Source organism: Periplaneta americana, chromosome 1 (genome assembly GCF_040183065.1).
Source record: "Periplaneta americana isolate PAMFEO1 chromosome 1, P.americana_PAMFEO1_priV1, whole genome shotgun sequence".
Lineage (NCBI taxonomy): Eukaryota > Metazoa > Arthropoda > Insecta > Blattodea > Blattidae > Periplaneta > Periplaneta americana.
The window spans coordinates 85,602,396-85,618,703 of NC_091117.1; the positions used below are offsets into that span (position 1 = coordinate 85,602,396).

The 16,308-nt window shown below is 36.3% G+C and overlaps 1 long non-coding RNA gene across 1 annotated transcript; it reads left to right on the forward strand.

Annotated features, from left to right (window-relative positions):
* Positions 1 to 969: 969 nt before the first annotated feature.
* On the forward strand, positions 970 to 15,718 carry LOC138709087 (uncharacterized). Its single transcript, XR_011334823.1, has 4 exons — positions 970 to 1,039; positions 3,088 to 3,140; positions 7,541 to 7,621; positions 15,461 to 15,718. It is a non-coding gene; the product is annotated as an uncharacterized lncRNA (long non-coding RNA).
* The last annotated feature ends 590 nt before the right edge of the window (positions 15,719 to 16,308 follow it).

Here is a 16,308-nt window from a genome sequence, read left to right on the forward strand (position 1 = left end):
ATTTAACTACATTGTATCAACTACTAGGTTATTTAACGTCGATGAGATTGGTGATAGCGAGATGGTATTTGGCGAGATGAGGCAGAGGATTCGCCATAGATTACCTGGCATTCACCTTACGGTTGAGGAAAACCTCGGAAAAAACCAACCAAGTAATCGAACCCGCGCCCGAGCGCAACTTCAGACCAGCAGGCAAGCACCTTAACCGACTGAGCCACACCGGTGGCTTTATTATGTTTACTAATGTAATAATTATTACAATTTTAAATTTTTATTCCAGAAAAAAATCATTATCCTTAAAAAAATGTAGAAATCTTTAGTGTTCAGTTTCGGACTTCAGTTCCAAGACGTCCTCTAATATTTTGAGTAGCCTACCTAATATCGTAGTATTGCAGCAATATAGGTGTATCTTATTGCATTAGGGTAAAGTGGTTTCAATCGTTTCTCTATTTTTGAATTTTTGTAATATTAAAGTAGTTTCTCATAATTTTAAAATATCACCATTCCTCTTGTGATATATCAAAATGTATCCTTAAGTTTCCCCCATAAATTTGTGATGTATGGACACATTTTACGAGAGGTTTCCTCCGGAAACTCTAGGAAATTCTATTATTGTCCGTTCCTGTAAGGAATTCGGTTTGGTGGATCACTTAACTTCCGTTCTATATTTTGTTGAGGATGAAGAAAGCTGCTATTGATATTCAGTACAGGAAAAGCAATAGGATTACATTAGACACACTACTCTTTAGTAATGAATAATAAAAATTATACTTCTAGTTCTTTCATCTGGGAAAGTGGTTGTTTGTTCCCAACCATTTCTCTCTTTGCCAAGGTCTTAAGGGCAATAATTTACGTTACAATGCTTGTCAGGGTTAATGTGATAGTTAGAAATCCAGTTCTTCGGTCACATTTATGCCATAAATTTCCTTAAAATACGAATAACATAAGGATAAATTCCTTTTGTTACAGAACTGAGCAGATATAGATGGTACGCGCCGTGCTTATCTTCTTTTTAGTGGGTGCACTACTAGTTGCACAGGTAAATCACTTATGTTCGCTGTACTGTGTATCGCCACTGATAACATAATATATAACAGATTGATTAGCTTAATGAATTTTAAAGGTAACAATTTTTGTCGATTTCACTATCCTGCCATCTAGCGACTGCAAAAGGCATCACGTTATAATCTTTATGGAAATGCATGAAGCAACTGTACTTTCATCTAACGGTCGTTATCAAAAAATGCCTTTTCGACGGTGGAGACTCTGGTGATTGTTGTTATCATTTTACGTTGCCAATTTCCTCAGTTTCATTATACAAGGCTATTCATAAGTCCGTGAAACATTTAAGAAATTCATAACTACGAAACTACACAACGAATAACAAATTACTTTGCACTAGAATAAAGAGAAACTCTCCAAGTTTTGTTACATACCTCACAGATGTTTAATGTGTCCACCTTTGCTAATACAGCATAGATCCATGCGGTAATCCATCTCGCCCCATACACGCTCCAGCATATCACGGTTGACCAGAGCCACGCGCAGCTGTAATGGCGAAGTTCCTGGAGATCAGCGGTGAGCGGAGGCACACAGACAATATCCTTCACAAACCCCCACAAGAAGAAGTCACACGGAGTTAAATCCGGTGATCGTGGTGGCCACTTCATTAACGTCATCTTCTCGTCCTGTGCGTCCGATCCATCTCTGTGGCAAATTTTGGTTAAGATACTCTAGCACGTTGTTGTGTTAGTGGCAAGCGGATCCATTTTCCTGAGAGATCTAATCATTGCTGTCTTCATTCAGGTGAGGCATCAGCCAGTTTTGTAACGTGTACAAGTAAATCATCCCAGTGACGGTGGGCTCTACAAAAAAAAAAAAAAAAAAAGGCCCATACCTCTTCTCTTTCCAAATCATACAGAAGACATTCACCTTAGGTGAATCTCGCACATGTTCAATGGCTGCGCGGGAAATTTCAGTTCCTCATATGAGCACATTGTGCCGATTCACTTTTCCGGAGAGATGAAAAGTTGCTTCGTCGCGATAAGTCAGCGAAACCGTCTACTTCAAATCTTTGAAAAGATCCTTGCATATTCCAACATACAAAACGATTGCTCACGTTTAGTAAAAGTCATTTTGCCATTACTGATAACTACTGCCACCTAGCGATAAATCATGGAACCTATGAGCGGGCTTTTCTTACAAAAAAAAAGTTGGAGAGTTTCTCTCTCTATCGGCATGTCAATTACTATGATATGTTGCGTACTTTATTTATTATTAAACTTTAAAATATTTCACGGACTTATGAATAATCCCGCTTAAGGTAAATATTGCTGTATCAAAATTAAAATTTCTTAATCATCGGAGGTTTTAAGACTTACGAGACAGGATAATGTCTTCATTTAAACCAGCAAGTAACAAAACTGAATTATGACTGGCTAACCATTTACAGCTCTATCTTCCTTGGTTGCCTTTTGGGTAACACGTCGACCATTAGATACGAGGGTCATGAGTTCAAACCATGACTTCCTATGAGAAAGAAATAAAACTGTAGGCTCGTGTTGTAAATTTTCGGATTCACAGCACGTAGAACAAGCCCAACGAGGACACCAGGTATATATAGTGTGACGTTTCTTTATCACTTGAATTTCTACACTAATAAACCTTTGTAGTGCAAACTGTCGTTAAATAAAAGACTGCTACTGCTACTGTTACTGCTACTGCTACTGCTACTGCTACTACCACCACCACAACCACCATCACCACAACCTAGGGTTGTCAGATTCTCAAATTCAAATTAAGAAATAAATTTATGACTAGACTAGAAACTAGAGTAGGTGTACTGATAGTGGAGTCCGATGAGAAAACATAGGATCTTTTTCCTTTAAATAAAACGAGAATAACGTTTATAACTTAAACAAGACTGTTAGAGTAGTAATAGTTGTAGTTTTAGTAGTAGTAGTTTTAGTACCAGTAGTAATAGTAGTAGTTGTAGCACTAATAATAATAATAATAATAATAATAATAATAATAATAATAATAATAATAATAATAATAATGCAATAACTTTTCATTCCTGTTTTGTAGAACTTCATTGCAGCTAAGCCGATAAGTGAACGTTTTAAGCGCCAGGTTTCGAGGTGAGCTATTTACATCTATATCAAACTATTATTTTACTGTAATAGGTGCAATTCCTTTAAATTATTATAGCTTGTATCCTTTCACATACTGCATTAATTGTCTTTCATTGAAAAGGGTCCACTGGCATTTGCACAATTACAGGCTTGCCGCTTTTTCTACTTGTTTCATTTGGTAAACTTATAAATTCACACAATTGCAATATAATTTCGATGTTATTATTAATGTTTATGAAGTAATAATGTAAATTATTCTCGCCTCATAAAATCGCCACATTTAATTAATTCATTAATTCACAGTTTTCTACCCAAGGCAGATTTTCACTGCAGACCCGCATCTCCAATCTTCTTCATTCTTTTCCCCCTTACCTCATAGACTCCGCATGCGATCCATAAGAAATGAAGCTGTGCTAGGAAGAGTGAGTGAAGAAAGAATAACGCTGAAACTGATCATGAAGGGAAAAAGAATTTGACTGAGTCATTGGTTAAGAAGAAACTGCCTACTGATGCATTCTTTCGATTTCGATTGAACGTAAAATTAGGGGCAGAAAAGGATATCAGATGACAGACATTAAAATACATGGATCGTATGCGGAGACTAAGAGAAAGATGGAAAATAGGAAAGATTGGAGAATATTTGGATAGAACACTATGAATGAATGAACAGTTGACCTAGGCCAAAGAAATGCGAAAAAGCAAACTAATTTTCGAGCACCCATTTATATTCAAGATAGATCATCCGCAACTCTGCGATTCTTGAGCTCGATTGCAGAAATGCAAATCAAATCACTTCCTGATCACAAATCTGTTGATGTCTGATTTATTTAATTGTTCATTGCGTGGCACGGAAGTGAATCTCCAATCATCTTGTTTCGATTTACTAATTGCTGATTTGAGAAAAATGCATCAGCGCTATTTGGCAACCCTGGCCAATTTGATGCTCTTTAAGAGGGGAGAAACAAATCCATCAAGTTAGCGCAGATTAAGAAAATAAATGAATGCTTTGCCGTTTGTTGTTGTTTTTTTTTAGAAATAAAAACAAACAGATGCTATCTGTATAGACTATAGAATAAATCAAAAGAAATGAACCGTGCTAGAAACGTCGTAAATTATAAACAAGTGTTTTGATGGAGTACTGAAAGAACTTCTAGAAATTAACAGCTCGGAGAGACACCATTTGTCTCGTTTCATATTTATTATCCACTGTTTCAATAGTTCTTTTTTTTTTCAAAAGGAATCTGCAAGAAAAGAAAAATACTGTACACACCGCATGGTATGCCGGGCGTTGTTACACATTTATGCATGAACAAAAAATGCTGGTAATTAACAAAACTATGGACTTAACTTCATAAAATTCACATGAAATATGATATATCAGTTATCTTTTACCTTTTGACATTGCAGTTATATGCAGCACATACAACAGGCATGTTTTTCTTTGTTTTTTCGTAGTTCTTGCCTCCGTATACACAACATTGTAAGCAGACGAATTTTTATAACGGTGGGCGCTTAGTTCATATCTGCCGTGTTTTGCGGTGGTACCGCAAAGAGCGCTGTACAGGACAACATGGCCACTCTAAATTCTCCTCTTTCTAACTCGTTGCTGCGTACACTATTCTCTTTAACATGTTTCAAGCTGTCCAGGAAGCTGAACAAATCCTTTATCTTTCAATGCACATAACGAGTAGAAGATTTGAGATTTTGTTCTGAACATATTCTTGAAAGTTTATAGGGGAAAGGGTTTCCTAAATTACAATTCTGGCCATTTTAAAATTACATCTTCTTGGGGAAGTTCTAGTTTTAGGTTCACTATAACCGAAGTGAGGTTTCATTATAAACGGAAATATTAATGTACTGTATAATATATGCAGGTCGGGACCAACAATTTAGGTTTACTATTGCCGAATATTCACTATAACCGAGTTCACTATATCCAGAGTTGACTGTATATTGAAAATGAAATGCCTTTTGTCAACTTTTATTATTAGAATGAATTTAGAAGATAATTTCATTTTACAGAGAAAAAGTTGTTTGGATAAAATGTATTATTATTGCAGGAAATAAAGAAAAGATTCTGTCACGGATGTTACAAGATTTGTGAACTCACCTTCACACCTTATTAACAAAAAGTATGAAACACAGGTCTCTATCTCAAGCAAAAAGAGATTCATTCTAATAGTGTCCATGTGAAAGCTATGCAAATCTCATGGCATCCAATTAGTTCACAAAAACATAATCGGTAAATATTTTATAGCTGTTTCTTCCATGTCACGCATGTTACAAACATTTTGTCTCGGATATTACAGATGGGTTAATGTCCTTCATTTTTCCAGTTTCGAAACAACTGTGACATTTCTAAGTCACTTGAAATGTAAGATTGCTAATTGTTATTAACCCAATCCATGGATGAATATATAATTATATATTAATCCATGCCCAATCTACTTAAAATAAATGTCAGAAAGAATATAGTACAGAGTAAAAAGATTCTTGATCCTGCAGCTCTGGAATTAACAGTGCAGGCTCTCAAAATATTTCTTCAACAATAGCTCCTGGAAAACATACATTAACAGCTACTGTCTTTATGAGTAAGTTCCTATTACCCAGCCAAGACTACTCAGATTCAATGCCCATAAAATTTGTAAAATATTTTTGTTATGAAAATAAAACATCAGAATATTTCAATTTAGAGCCTTATCTATGCCTTACACTAATAATAAACAAATATTTCTGAAAAATACTTTTTCATTGGAATTCTCAGTCTGCCTCGAAAGGCTGTTAAGAGAGTTTTTGAGCCTGGTTCACAAGACTCCGAAATATAATAGTAGAGAACTCACAAGGACTAGACAATGCATCTTAGTAAATTGCCTGCTGATTTGTAAGTGGCGGTTAGGAGGATTAAAGGCTGTTAACGGGAAATAACTGAACGACAAGAAAGGCATAGAAAAGGAGTGGGGGAATGATTTTTATGTCTATAAACAATAGTAGCTTTTAGCGCATATAAATCTGGTACCTATTCATTAGTGACACTAATAAGACATCATATTGTTGTTTGTTGAGTAATCTGTCTGGAGACAGGTTTGAACCTCATATGTGAGACCAATAGGTCTAAGGCATCACTTATGAGACAACTAAGCCAGGAGATAATGGGTTACGATGGCCAGTTCCTTTCCCTCTCCATTACATACATCGCTGTCTAAACTCAGCGCGTTTCGAACTGGCGGATCAAGGTTAAGAACTGGACTGCATTTGCCATGTGTGCTTACCTCCAATCCTGAACAATTTTATTTTTTATTTTAATAGGTTATTTTACGACGCTTTATCAACATCTTAGGTTATTTAGCGTCTAAATGGGATGAAGGTGATAATGTCGGTGAAATGATCCGGGATCCAGCATCGAAAGTTACCCAGCATTTGCTCATATTGGGTTGAGGGAAAACCCCGGAAAAAACCTCAACCAGGTAACTTTCCCCGAAAGGGAATCGAACCCGGGCCACCTGGTTTCGCAGCCAGACGCTCATGGACAATTCTCCTCAACTAAAATCAGCTGGGACAGCCGGGATTACCAGTGCTCCAGTTCACAGTTCACTTCAGTTTAGTTCAGTGATCGTGCGTGGTTTGTACGTTTGTACGTGACTTTGTTCCGCCAGTTCGAAATGCATTGAGTATAGTTATTATACTAATCACACTTCAGATGTTTACAAACAATTATTCTTCCGTCAAATGAGATGTACAGCCTGAGCATTAGAATATTACATTTATTTAATTTCTTTATTACATGTAATATATTTATCGTCAACTCATCATTACGTCACAATTATTTAACAAACTGAAACAAATCGCCGGAAAATTTTGAAGCATGGGGTGGAGTATTAAGTGGAATCACCAGGAAGTGGGGTGCAAGTAGATTAATAAGGGGAATCAGTGGAAGTGGTTTGTTCTGGGAATGATATTGAAGAATATGATGGGTAAGCAGCTGAGAAGGTTGCATTTGTGGATTTAAACTTGTAACCTTGCATAAACAGACTTGGTTGTTCTTGAATCCTTGAACCACCTTTCTGATTTATGAAAAGTATGATTTCATCTTTGACACCACAAAGTAAAATAATGATTTAATTTTACTGTCGGCACATAGCGAAGTTTACAAATTCCTTCTATTTTCAAAATTCCTATAACTTTCGTCAGTATCACATTAACATATTTCTGTTTCTTTCTATGAAACTTGGAGCAACAAACTTACTTGAATTTGGTTTCTCTGCATTATTATCATCCTGCTCATTATCTTCTTTTGCAAGTTAATCAATTTCTTCATATTCTTCCCAATAGATAGAAGTAGGTAAATAAATAAGTAAATAAATAAAGTAAAGAAACAAATGTTAAACATTACTAATTTTATTTTCCAGAGTAATTCTCCACGGGGGATAATGTAAACAAGATATTGGAAGACACCTGGCACTGCTCTCACTGTGCATGGATGATCGATGGTAAACTTCTTAGTAATAATGTCAACTTGGGACTGCCTATACCGGAGGTTATTTCCAAGACAATACTTGAAAATGCATTCTTCCTTCGCTGCTCATAATGCTTTCGTGCTTAAGTTTTGGTTCCGCTATGGCGATCATCGCTCAGCGTTCATCGTCAGCTAAGACCTTTCCTTTACAGCGAACATCGGTGTCTTTGCTATCGAAAGCATCATGCCATCAGAAAATTTGATAGCACTAAGTTTGGAGCCAATAATCGTGAATCATTTGGCGTTCGAGACAAGTTTAGGGCTTATTCTAAATTATTTTCCGAGAGGGCGATCTTGTTTTTATATGACACTTGTGCAGAGTTGGAACAGAAAACGTTACTAATAAACCATGCATAAACAATAGATGTATAAACAGGCTGTAACTATACAATGGAAATTCCTTTGCAGTAGTTATGTACGCGAAACCCCTCGTTTAAGCGTTGTATATAGAGAAAAAAGAGCCGCTCCTCTAACAGCTGTTCGTATCGACTGTCATTTTATGATGATGGTTGCCTTGTAACCTAAGAAGAACAAACCAAAGAGCACAGAATAATTAGAATAATATCACAGTCTACTATATACAGTCACGAAGCTTGGGATGAATTTTTGCAATTCTCGCGATAGTTTCTAGCCGCTTGGAGCGCTGTGAGTACTAGGAACTGTGCCACAGCCATCGTGATCTAATACAGGCCATACGGCAGACCATGTAACTCGCTTAACCCGATCACGAAGGGCGGCTGAAAATAGGAAAGATTGGAGATTGCTGGCTAAGTGATATTAAAATGATTATTATTAAGACATTGCCTACTTTCAGTTTTACATGTAATGCAAAACGTTCAAATAAACATACATAAGTCAAATGACTTAGCACATTTTTTTGGAACATATTAAAATGTTTAACCGCATTGTTACCTAGCACAATATCAATTTCAAAAAATTAATTTCTATCAATAAAGCTCACTTTTCATGATGTTTTAGGTATCAAAGTATCGTTTCACTACCTTCAAGATGTTTCCATTTATAAAAAATCACCAAGAACTGAATATCGAGAGTATAACAACTATAATTGAAAAATACATAAATAATTGGTACACCATATAACAAGAATGCCCAACGATAGGATACCTTTTAGAACATGGTGTTACAGGCCTACACGAAGAAGACGAGTGGGAAGACCAAAGAGACGTTGGAGAGACCAGTTTGACGGATAAAATTCTGGAGGCGGAACAGGCCATCGGCCTGAACCTTGAAGTTATTGATGATGATATGATGATTATGATGATGATAATAATAATAAAATCACGTTTCCTGAAAAAGTACTCTTCAATTTGATCTTTAGTTTCTTTTTCTGTTACAGATACTTAATACATTTCTGTGCTTTCTGGATTTCTCTACAAGTCTATATCTTCCAAAAAAAAAAAAAAAATTAGGGCTTCATATGCAAATCATCGGCGCTTGTAAGCTGCCGATACCTTTAATAATAATAATAATAATAATAATAATAATAATAATAATAATAATAATAATAATAATAATAATAATAACAGTAAAAATAATACTAATAATAACAGTAATAATAATAAAAACAATTATAATAGGTGCATACACTTATTATTCAATGATGAATAAATACAGAGTGGGGAGAAGTCCCACTATATCTTATTTATTTTTTTCCGTAAAACAAATCTGTGCATTAAAAGTGTGTCGACAATAATCGTATGACATCTGGCGGACGTATTTCGAAGTGTGGTCATGGCTAGAGATACATGACGAACGTGAGGGAACATAATACATGGAAATTCAAAGCCATTCTAAAAGTGCAAGATGGCGAGCCGAATACGAGAATTTTCAGTGAGGAGGAGGGACCTGTGGTTTCCGAGTGGATCCACGAGCGATCAGATACAGGAACAACCATGAGATAACTTTGTTGAAGTGGGAGAGAAAAGGTTTCAGCACGGGATGTGGTAAGACGCGAAGTGAAGTGGGAAACCCTCCACTCGGCGAGAAACTGGTGCTACCACCGCCGATGAAATCAACAAGGAAAAGTGCCGCCGAGTTGCAAGTGCCACGATCAATAATGCGCGACCACGTGAAGAAAGACTTGAAAATGATTTGGACAGGCACTTGACATAATTATGGGTTTTTTTGTTAATTCGGTTTAGAGTTGTTTTTAGTGATTGATTAAATATTTTTATTTTATTGCATAATGTTACTCATGGTAGGTTTACACGTGCATGGATAAACTGGCGCCAGTTAAGAACGAGGACATAACATGTCAAGTGAAGTTGAACTTGTTCATAGCGCTTGTCTAATAGTCGTAACTTTGTTGGTTGAGGAGATGATTTCTAACTTGGAATAAAAAAAATACATAAAAGAAGATAGCATATTATGGGTGAAAAAGTGGATTGTTTGGAGGGAGAATTTAGATATATCTGCGAGAATTCTAAAAGAATTTTCAACAGATACCTACTAATGTTACAGATGACAACATACAATTCTGATAATCTACTACAACATCATATAATAATAATAATAATAATATTAATAATAATAATAATAATAATAATAATAATCCGTGGCGACACAGCCCATGAGGGGCCAGACCTACAGCCAGCTGCTGGCATCACGTTTACATGCCGAAGCAGAGGTGGACGATCATCCAACCAGAATGGATGTATCATGTGGTTAGCACGACAGTCCCCCAGCTTTCGCAGCCGGATTTCGCTACCTATTGTAACTCCCAAATAGCATGTTGCTGGGTGGGCACCGGTCCCATACACTGACCGAAATTTCATGAGAAAATTTCTCCCCCCAAGAGGACCCGAATCAGCGCACATTCCGTAACGCGACTCCTAAGCAGGATGCCTTAGACAACTACAACATCTAGCAGTATCATTAGATTCAAAAGTTTGCTACCGACATAAGAGATGCTTTACTTCCAAAATTGAAATCGGAAATTACATTGGCATATTTAGCACCTGGAAATTATTTTGCTTCATTATAAAATTTTCGTTTTTACACTGTATGTACACACATGTCTGGTGGCGTGGAAGGGCCTTAACACCACGAGAATAAATAAATTTATTATTATTATTATTATTATTATTATTATTATTATTATCATCATTATAATTAATATTTGTATTCTGTTACAATATCAAAGTTCTAGCCAGAAGTTCAGACATCATCTGCACTGCACTAAGTAGAACAAACGGACAGCTTAAAATACTTGAGGTGTACTATGAGTAGTAACATGAGCTGCTGCCAAGAAGTCAAAAGGCAAAGGAAGCTTTCGACAGAAAACTGAGTATCTTCTGCTGACCTCAGGAAAAAGAACTAGGGAAGACACTAGTGAAATGCCTTTTGTGGAGTGTGGCATTATATGGGGCAGGAACAAGGACATTACGACGAAGTGAAGAGAAACGGCTGGAAACTTTTGAATATGGAGAAAGATGGAGCGTGTGACGAAACAATAATCCTGAAACTGATGAGGAAGAGAAAAAAATTTGGCTTTGTCACTGGCTAAGAAGAAACTGCACACTGAAGAACGGACTGGCAGGAATTGTAAACGGGAGAAGAGTTAGAGGCAGAAGAAGATATCACGTGATAGACATCATTAAAATGTATGGATCATATGCAGAGATTAAGAGGAAGACTGAAAATAGGAAAGATTGGAGATTGCTAGGTTTGCAGTGAAAGACTAGCCTTAGATAGAAAACTATGAACAAATGAATGAGTATAGTATTTTCATAGATAAATAGCACACATACACATCAAAATATAATTTTTCAGTAGATGCCACTTAGCTCCTTTTGAATTTCCAGTCTTAAATTGTATATAAATTAAGATTGTAATGCTTTTATACAAGTTCTCAAAATTTCTGAAGAAAGTCTTTCTCTTATTTCCACGACTTGGTACAAAATCCTGTCAGCAACTGGAAACCATGCTACTTTAGGTTTGTTGATGTCATCTGAACCACCGTCAGATTTCATGCTTCTTGTTACTTTCTTTGCCTCCGGAGTGCACGCATCTCGTATGAATTTTATTTTTGCTTTCGCCTAGGCAATTCCGAATCCATCAATTTTCATTGTCCTTGGCATGTTTTCGTATCTCAATTTTTTATAAAGATTATAGTTCAGATCCTAAAAACGCTGGTGTTTTTCATATAGGCTACGTAAAGAAATTTTGTTACTATCTCAGGATTCCACTTACTCATTCTTATAAATCAAATTTATAAAACTTGATGCAAAGGCATCAGAGGCCTACGTACTGTACAATGCTGGCGTGCCGATGAGAAACTTCATGTTTACACGTGCAACAAAAATGTCCGCCTGAGCATGCGTCGCCACTGGCGAATTGTAAAGTTAGAATGCCACTAACTTTTCGAAACATTGCATGCAGTGTCTAAACTTGCATGCCAGTAAAGGTTTACACGTGAAAGTTGATTTTACTTGTGCGCCATTAGCTATTGGTGCCAATGAATCCATGCACGTGTAAATCCACCATCATAGTTTTTCCGGTATGTGACCGCTCCCGTTCTCATCCATTTTCCCGAATACCCAGTTTCCCGAGAGCCTGTTTCTCGAATCTATGTTCCCGAAGCCACTTACCCGAATTTCATTTGGTATTTACTTTCCCGAATATGTAAAAATTCCCGAGAAAGGCAATGACAGTCGTTGACAATGAAAATTTTCTGAATTAAGCATGGCAGAACTATTATTATTATTATTATTATTATTATTATTATTATTATTATTATTATTATTATTATTATTATTATATCAACTCGAGGTGCAAAGAAACTTCTTTTCAGTGGTTATGTTTATCTGAAGAATATGAATGGTGCACGAGATAAAATTTACTGGGATTTGAATCTAATAAGGTACATTCCAAACAATGGTCTGCACGTTTGGATCCCCTCATAGTAATGTGACAGTATTGAAAGGGCCTGCTGAATCTCGTCATACACACGCGCCTAATAAAGAGAAACTGGAAAGCTCAGGCGGAGGTTGTAACACCGCAATATTAAAACTGAGATCCACATGCTTCTGGCAGTAGCATTTGCGCCCATTTATTCCCTATACTTGATTACTTCGATGTTACATCTTTGACATACGAGCTCGTGGCAGAAGACAGGCTGCGCGTGCAAAAAGTGCTCGCAAAGCACGATCGAATCTTCGACATCGCACTGACTGAACTTAAAAAACAAGAGAGCGATACTCGGACCATGATTACAGAATTCGGAACGGGTAAACGCGTGCGGACACAGCCGAAGAGAAATTGGTTACACCTTCAAAAACGAAATATACTTTTAGGACTATAATTCCAGAAATAGACGTCTTGACTACCTGAGGACACTTGGTTTTATTTCACTTCATAAAATCTGGAAACAGCATACTCACCACTTCCACAGATTGAAATAGCCTATCTTGCAATACATTTCTGTCCGTCATTTAATTTGTATATTGCTTTCAGTAACATTCGGGAAACTGACCTCGGGAAAATATAAATAAAAGATATCGGGAAAATGTCAAGTGGAAATTCGGATTCAGAAAACGATTTTTCGGGGAACATGGATATTCGGGAATGCGGCGGAAAAATGTACGGAAGTCGCAAGTCGTCCTCCACACTGAAGACTCTAATATTTGTCTCATCATCGTTCACTCTTGAAATGGCTGGGAATTTTCGTATTTTATGGTTCCTTTAAAGTCCACAAGCGTCTCCTGCCACGATCACACCTCGAAATACGTCCGCCAGATGTCATACGAGTAACATCGACACATTTTTCATGTAAACTTGGCACGCTCTTAGAATGGTATCTCATATCAACAAATGCACGTGGTCGTTTTTGATGTACAGTATTATTGGTCGTTCATTCCCGCGTAACATTTCTGGGCGTGGTAACACACAGCACAGTACAAGCAAGTAAGTGTTGAAAATGGAAATACAAATATGAAGTTATAAATTATTCCTTAATCATTATTATGATTGAACTCTTCTATGGCGGACTCTTGGCAACGACTCTGTTAAATGATCTCTACGCGACTGGCTTGATGTGGTGAATGACGAAGTAAAGTAGCTACTCACTATTAGTAAAAGAAATGTTTCACTATTAAATCATTGTCAGCATATTAGTCTACTTTATTAATAGCATAATGTATATTATAATTTGGATATGATGATGGCAGGTTAAGGTAGTTAGGCTAAATGAAAATCATAGACCTTACGTGAATAACTTAGTTGCTATCAGACAACACTTCAGTTCTTTCCGAATCAGACAGTAACACACAGCACAATTCATTTTGTAGATTGTACTGATAAATAATTTACTCTTACATAATTCACAAAATCGAACACAATTCACTCCTTTCCCATAATAATAATAATAATAATAATAATAATAATAATAATAATAATAATAATAATAGCACAATTCGCAAATTCATAACACAACAGTTCAATTTACTATCGGTAGCACTTCATTAAAGTGACCGATCAGTTGAAACTAAAATGCCTATCTGACACGCTACACTTCAAATTAAGGCTTAATCTGTAACACTGTAAGATTACGAAATGCTGAGGTCAGGCAGATCACACACACATCCTGTACGGCAATTAGTCATGATGACATCATTCATAATGCAATCATTCTCTATCAGCGAGTTGTTTCAGTATATACAGAATGTTTCCGAGGTGGTGTTACAAACGTTTAGGGATGATGGCGAAGGGTACATGTATCAATTTGAGATAAGGAACCATGGTCTGGAAATGACTGAGTCGAAAGTTATAAGCAAAAATAGTTGTGTGGAAATGGAATTGTAATTTTAACCTTTGGAACAGTCGTGGAAAGATGGTATGGGCCGGATGTCTCCTACGTGGGTACTTGTCACCGATACAATCTGTGAGCTTGCCTACTGTTCCCATTGGCTCATCCGTATTCGAAAACCAGGTCTGCTTATTCCGCTCTCGTGTACTCCTCCATTTCACTTGGACTGATCGACTGGACATTGCAACTTGTACACATACACTGCTGTCTACAGACGTGCATATCAGGACCAATCATGGCCATTACACATTACACCATCTGCATTGCTTTAGTGTAGTTTCCTGTCCCCACCCCTCGGACAGCGCACGGAATGGAATACTGTAAGTAGACAACGTGAACAACGTCAGATGAATACAGTCTGTGTAAGATGTACAGATAAATACACATAAATAAGGTGTACAGAGGAATAAAATTATTTCATTTCCACAGAACTATTTTTGCTTGTAACTTTCGACTCGGTCATTTCCGGACCAGGTTTCCTTATCTCAAATTGATACATGTGCCCTTCGCCATCCCATCATCCCTGAAAGTTCGTAACACCACCTCGGAAACATCCTATATAAAACATTACTGCATAGTTTCAATAGTGTATGGATTTTAATCTGACCGCAATATACAACTTTTCCGTATTTAGTATTATTGCGCTCTACTTTTTATTGCAATGAAAATTATTGTATATATTGTTGTAATAATATAAATTTGTAACTAAGTTTTCGTTTAATACTTGTAAACAGCAATATTACAAATTTTTTAAAACAAGAAACCATATATAAAGAGGGACTAGTTTTCTAATTGCGCACCAGTGTACTTTGGTGTACAGCCAATTACGAGATCCTCGCCCACGTGCATTTGTTGTTGCGAGGTACTATTCTAAGAGGGTGCCAAAGCTGATAGTAAAACTGATTCCCTGTATGGAAATCGACTATCTGTCAATTCCGCTAATAGTACTTCAAAATAATTATTTAATATTTGTATTCTCTTTTTCAGATAATGAACCCCTTCTTGGTAAACAGTATATGACCGACGTTGGTACAACTAGATTTACTGCTTATGTGAAATGAAGCTACCAAAATTATGGAAAATTGAAATAAATATTGTGGTGTTAAAATAATAAACAAAGACATTTCAGTAACTTAAAAAATTGTATCCATGTACTTTGACAGTAGTTAAATGAAATTAATTGCACCAGGTGACTTGTTTCTATTGTAATGAATGATCAGCAATGAAACACAATTATGTGCACTAGGTGATTTGTTTTAATTTTAATTAGCAATTTAATGAATAAGTCTAATACGTGCCATGAATAACTGAGGCCTTTTATGTACGGGTGGCCATTTAGAGAACTTCATGTGGAGAGCTATGCTACGTAATATTATGTTTCCTTCATTCATAGTCACATATTTTGTTCTTTACATATATACTGTACACGTCATATTCGAACCCACGCATAGTAAGAAGAATATATAAACAATTAATGAACGACAAGCAACTGGGCAGAAAAACTTGACTTGCATTACCCTTTCGGTGACCAGGTTTTGAAAGGAAAAAATCGTCACATTTCTTGAATGCGACATTATTGTTGTTTAGTCAGCTGTCCGAAGACAGATTTATACCTCATAAATGACATTAATAAGGCATCACTCATGAAGCAACTAAGCCAGGAGTTAATGGTGGCTAGTTTCTTTCCCCCTCCATATGAAAACAAAAATCCACACAATTACAATTTATTGTAAATTTATACTGTTATGATCTAGAAGAAATAAGAATAAATATTAAAGTTGCTCAGAATTTTCATGGCAAAGAAACAGCAGCAATACATCTAATTTATCATACCT